Raw genomic sequence first — 5,978 nt, forward strand, 5'->3', positions numbered from 1 at the left:
GATCACTATGACTATAGCCCTTGGTAGAATTCCTAAAGAAGAAAATGATCTATTTGATACTATGGATGACTGGTTACGAAGGGACCGTTTCGTTTTTGTAGGATGGTCTGGCCTATTGCTCTTTCCTTGTGCTTATTTCGCTTTAGGGGGTTGGTTTACAGGGACAACTTTTGTAACTTCTTGGTATACCCATGGATTGGCTAGTTCCTATTTGGAAGGTTGTAATTTCTTAACCGCAGCAGTTTCTACCCCTGCCAATAGTTTAGCACACTCTTTGTTGCTACTATGGGGGCCCGAAGCACAAGGAGATTTTACTCGTTGGTGTCAATTAGGCGGTCTATGGACTTTTGTAGCTCTCCACGGGGCTTTTGCACTAATAGGTTTCATGTTACGCCAATTTGAACTTGCTCGGTCTGTTCAATTGCGGCCTTATAATGCAATCTCATTCTCTGGTCCAATTGCTGTTTTTGTTTCTGTATTCCTTATTTATCCACTGGGGCAATCTGGTTGGTTCTTTGCGCCGAGTTTTGGCGTAGCAGCGATATTTCGATTCATCCTTTTCTTCCAAGGATTTCATAATTGGACGTTGAACCCATTTCATATGATGGGAGTTGCCGGAGTATTAGGTGCGGCTCTGCTATGCGCTATTCATGGAGCGACCGTAGAAAACACTCTATTTGAGGACGGTGATGGTGCAAATACCTTCCGTGCTTTTAACCCAACTCAAGCTGAAGAAACTTATTCAATGGTCACTGCTAACCGCTTTTGGTCCCAAATCTTTGGTGTTGCTTTTTCCAATAAACGTTGGTTACATTTCTTTATGCTATTTGTACCCGTCACCGGTTTATGGATGAGTGCTATTGGCGTAGTTGGCTTGGCTCTGAACTTACGTGCCTATGACTTTGTTTCCCAGGAAATCCGTGCAGCGGAAGATCCTGAATTTGAGACTTTCTACACCAAAAATATTCTTTTAAACGAGGGTATTCGTGCGTGGATGGCAGCTCAGGATCAGCCTCATGAAAATCTTATATTCCCTGAGGAGGTTCTACCACGTGGAAACGCTCTTTAATGGAACTTTCGTTTTAGCTGGTCGTGACCAAGAAACCACCGGCTTTGCTTGGTGGGCTGGGAATGCCAGACTTATCAATTTGTCCGGTAAACTGCTTGGAGCTCATGTAGCTCATGCCGGATTAATCGTATTCTGGGCCGGAGCAATGAACCTATTTGAAGTGGCCCATTTCGTACCAGAAAAGCCCATGTATGAACAAGGGTTGATTTTACTTCCACACTTAGCTACTCTAGGTTGGGGAGTAGGGCCAGGGGGGGAAGTTCTAGATACTTTTCCGTACTTTGTATCTGGCGTACTTCACCTAATTTCCTCCGCAGTCTTAGGCTTCGGTGGCATTTATCACGCGCTTCTGGGACCCGAGACTCTTGAGGAATCTTTTCCATTCTTTGGTTATGTCTGGAAAGATAGAAATAAAATGACTACAATTTTGGGTATTCACTTAATTTTGTTAGGTCTAGGTGCTTTTCTTCTAGTACTCAAGGCTCTTTATTTTGGCGGTGTATATGATACCTGGGCCCCTGGGGGGGGAGATGTAAGAAAAATTACCAATTTGACCCTTAGTCCCAGTGTTATATTTGGTTATTTACTAAAATCTCCTTTTGGTGGAGAAGGGTGGATTGTTAGTGTAGATGATTTAGAAGATATAATTGGTGGGCATGTATGGTTGGGTTTTATTTGTGTATTTGGCGGAATTTGGCATATTTTAACCAAACCCTTCGCATGGGCTCGCCGTGCATTTGTATGGTCTGGAGAAGCTTACTTGTCTTATAGTTTAGCTGCTTTATCTGTCTTTGGTTTTATCGCTTGTTGTTTTGTATGGTTCAATAATACAGCTTATCCGAGTGAGTTTTATGGACCCACCGGGCCAGAAGCTTCTCAAGCTCAAGCATTTACTTTTCTAGTTAGAGACCAGCGTCTTGGAGCTAATGTGGGATCCGCTCAAGGACCCACAGGTTTAGGTAAATATCTAATGCGTTCCCCAACTGGGGAGGTTATCTTTGGAGGGGAAACTATGCGTTTTTGGGACCTTCGTGCTCCATGGTTAGAACCTCTAAGGGGCCCCAACGGTTTGGACTTGAGTAGGTTGAAAAAAGACATACAACCTTGGCAAGAACGACGCTCAGCAGAATATATGACCCACGCTCCTTTAGGCTCTTTAAATTCCGTGGGTGGCGTAGCTACCGAGATCAATGCAGTTAATTATGTCTCTCCTAGAAGTTGGTTATCAACTTCTCATTTTGTTCTAGGATTCTTCTTTTTTGTGGGCCATTTATGGCATGCAGGAAGAGCCCGAGCTGCTGCAGCAGGTTTTGAAAAGGGAATCGATCGTGATTTGGAACCTGTTCTTTACATGAACCCTCTTAACTAAGATTTTCTTATTTATACCTGTTCTACTTTTTTTCTGTTCTGGCTCGGTTATTCCATCTAGCCGAGCCATTCATTCCTTTTTATGAAAGAAAGATAAGGGACAGAAAAAAAAAATAAATAAAAATGAAAGAAACAAACGTATTCAATAAGCAAAAGGAGAGAGAGGGATTCGAACCCTCGATAGTTCCTAGAACTATACCGGTTTTCAAGACCGGAGCTATCAACCACTCAGCCATCTCTCCACAGCCTAATCCTTATTTTACTCCTACAAATAGAACATAGCCATATAAAAAATAAAAAGATTTATTAGCCTCTAGAAAGATATCAGATACAAGTTCCTTTTCGATATATCTCTGTATACTGTATACACGGATACAGGATCCGCTATACCCGCTTGTGAAATAAAGAGTAAATAATCTCTTCTCACCCCCATATCCAAATAAAAAAGCGGTTTAAGTAATAAATTTGAATTAAAGAGAAGAATCAATGGATTCATGATTAAACCCCTCCTACTTCTTGTATTTTTTTACAATTTTGGTTTAAGTGAGGGATCAAATATGTAGTCAACTTTATTTGATGGTAGCTTGGAGGATTAGAAATATGACTATTGCTTTCCAATTAGCTGTTTTTGCATTAATTGCGACTTCCTCAGTCTTAGTAATTAGTGTACCCCTTGTATTTGCTTCTCCTGAATGGTTGGTCAAATAATAAAAATGTTGTATTTTCCGGTACATCATTATGGATTGGACTAGTCTTTCTCGTAGCTATTCTGAATTCTCTCATTTCTTAAATGAAATTTGGTTAATATTTATTAACCCCATAAAAAAGAAATAATAAAGGCCATTTCTTCTAAAAATTAGAATAGTGAGACGTATTAAAACGCAATTTGCGTTCCGAATTGCTAGCTCTTCTCTTTCAGTATTATGAAATTCCATTCCCATTAGAATATTCATTGACAGATAATAAAAAAAGGAAAACTCTAATATAATAGAAAATGAAATGAAACGGTCGACCCAGACATAGAAGGTCGACCCAGGCGGATATACGCTATAAAATATATACCGTAGCGAGCGTAGTTCAATGGTAAAATATCTCCTTGCCAAGGAGAAGATACGGGTTCGATTCCCGCCGCTCGCCCGCTTAATTTATCAAAGTACTATGATAAAAAGTTTAGTCTAGTTAACTGTTTAACTACTTATATTAAATTAAGTATTAATTAGGTGTTAGTCTAGTGCCGTATCCCTTACTATCTTACCCTTCCTTTGCATCCCACTCAAAAAAAGAGGGCGCTCCAGAGGCAGAAATAGAACTCGCCAACAGAGCTCCAAAAATTGGGTATTAACTGAGACAAACAACGGGCAAACTTTTTTTAAAGGGAAGGGAGAGGTAGACTGTCCCTTTCGTTTCATTTTTATTTTCTGCAGGGTAGGGAGAGGCCTTGCGCCTTCTTTTTTTGAAGGCAAGTGACTTCGCAAACTGCTCAATTTTGCCCTCTAGGGCCGGGAACTAATGAATAAAAAAGGGTTGGATACGCCCCTCTACCATACATATCTAGAGAAATAGAATAGTCCTTTTATACAGACTGCTAAGTGCGGAGACGGGAATCGAACCCGTGACCTCAAGGTTATGAGCCTCGTGAGCTACCAAACTGCTCTACTCCGCTCTGGAGTACCAGAAACTGGTGGACAAAAAAGGCTTGAATACAAGCCTCTAACATGTCTAGACAAATAGAATACTCCTTTTATACAGAATGGAGCGGGTAGCGGGAATCGAACCCGCATCGTTAGCTTGGAAGGCTAGGGGTTATAGTCGACGTTGGTTGATTATTTTTAACGTCTCTAATTCAAAACCGAACATGAAATTTTGATTTCATTCGGCTCCTTTATGGATATTCTCACCACTTAACATCTATGTCAGCTTTTCTATTTGAATGGAACCAAAGCTCTCCGCTTTCTAGATGATCCTTATAGAGTAGGAGATAGAAATTCTATCTAAATTCATCTAATCTACTTACTTCGTTCCCTAATTTCATTCAAGAGATCCTGAGGAAAAGAATTGGGTTTCCACCGAGCTGAAACAATATGCGGATGGTTCTAGTAAACCAAAACTATCGTTTTTTAGCTATTTGGCTTCCTTATTCCTTATTTTAAGAAGATTTAGTTACGATTGGAAATCAACTTTTTTGTATCTTCATCCATAGATCCTTTACTCATATTTTCAAAATTGGAATACTTAATCCAATGCAAAATTATGCTTCGCGACTCTGTACTCATAATCCTATTTTTATTTTGGATGCAATTTAAATTAGTCTTTGGATACAAATCGCCAGAATGTATATTCTTCCTCAATATGCTATTGAGAGGAAAAGGATTTAATCCTTTATAAGAACTAAAGTTTTCATCGGAATATAAAAAATAAAAAACTTAAGGATGCCTTAAGTATATCATTTCAAATTCAGTTATTAATAGAACGAATCACACTTTTACCACTAAACTATACCCGCTACATTGTAGATTATGGTATAAATGGTACCCTTTGTCAAGGATAGCCATTTGACAAGAAGGCTAATTCCCCCTTATTGAATCAGATGGAGAAGGTTCATGACACTGAGCCGTTGGTACTTCTACTTCGATCGCTCGCCTTTACTTTAGGATTTAGATAGCCCCTCTGGTCTGTAAAAAAAATCTTTTCTTACCATGCTAATAGCGCCTGAACCAAATGTATTTATTTTGATTAGGATCCTATTCTACGGTTACGACTACAATAATAATTATTTACTTTGCAAGGACGTAAGTGTGTCAGACTGCTAAATTGTTTTATTATTCCTACAATATAAACTAGGGGATATAGGGGGTAACACTGTCCCTATAAATTCCTTTTTTCCTTTTCTTTTTTGTCCAGAATTGAACAAAAAAGAAATATGGAAGATGTTTTCTTCCCCCATTAAGTCCGAGCCATAGAGTAAGAGTGAGATGAGTTTTCCAAATTCATCATAGACTTTCCCTATGGCTTGATAGAAGTAAGCAGCAAAGAGTCGTAACTTAAAGAAAAAAACGGACAGGGCCGACAGATTTACCTGATGTAAAGAAGATCCTAAAAGTCTCTGATTAGTCGACTCTCTCCATTTAACACTTTCCTCTCTCTCCTTTTTTCCACTGACTCAATTCTAGTTTATTAGATTCTTGTTTAAAAGAATGCAAAAAGTTCAATAGAACTAAGAACACATAAAAAAATAGCATAGAGGATCAAGGCCATTACCAAAAGTTCCTCCCAAGGATCCTATATCCTATTGGGTATCTGTTCCCCGCCTTTTCCCGCTAGGATCGGAAATCTTATATTTTCCATATCCATATACCGTTGAATCCTTGGGGTTCCAGAATCCGCCTATTTTACTAGTCTTCGGAAACGGAAAACCCTGAACCAAGAAGAGTTGGATATGTTATGTAGGGTATGTTTTTTTTTATTAATTTTATTTTGAGCTCTCAAGATATCGATATATACATATACAATCTCTACATAATGTCTCTCTCTCTATCTCTAT

General features: G+C 39.0%; 3 non-coding genes across 3 annotated transcripts; 1 reads left to right on the top strand and 2 right to left on the bottom strand.

The window, feature by feature from the left end:
- Positions 1-2,591: 2,591 nt before the first annotated feature.
- Positions 2,592-2,679, bottom strand: TRNAS-UGA (transfer RNA serine (anticodon UGA)). Its single transcript has one exon. It is a non-coding gene; the product is annotated as a tRNA-Ser (tRNA).
- An 824-nt stretch (positions 2,680-3,503) lies between these two features.
- Positions 3,504-3,574, top strand: TRNAG-GCC (transfer RNA glycine (anticodon GCC)). The gene has a single exon. It is a non-coding gene; the product is annotated as a tRNA-Gly (tRNA).
- Positions 3,575-4,026: 452 nt separating this feature from the next.
- TRNAM-CAU (transfer RNA methionine (anticodon CAU)) lies at positions 4,027-4,100 on the bottom strand. The gene has a single exon. It is a non-coding gene; the product is annotated as a tRNA-Met (tRNA).
- Between the last annotated feature and the right edge of the window lie 1,878 nt (positions 4,101-5,978).

The sequence above is a fragment of the Triticum urartu genome, unplaced genomic scaffold (assembly GCF_056163025.1).
Source record: "Triticum urartu cultivar PI428250 unplaced genomic scaffold, HENAU_Tu73 scaffold2, whole genome shotgun sequence".
Classification (NCBI taxonomy): Eukaryota; Viridiplantae; Streptophyta; class Magnoliopsida; order Poales; family Poaceae; genus Triticum; species Triticum urartu.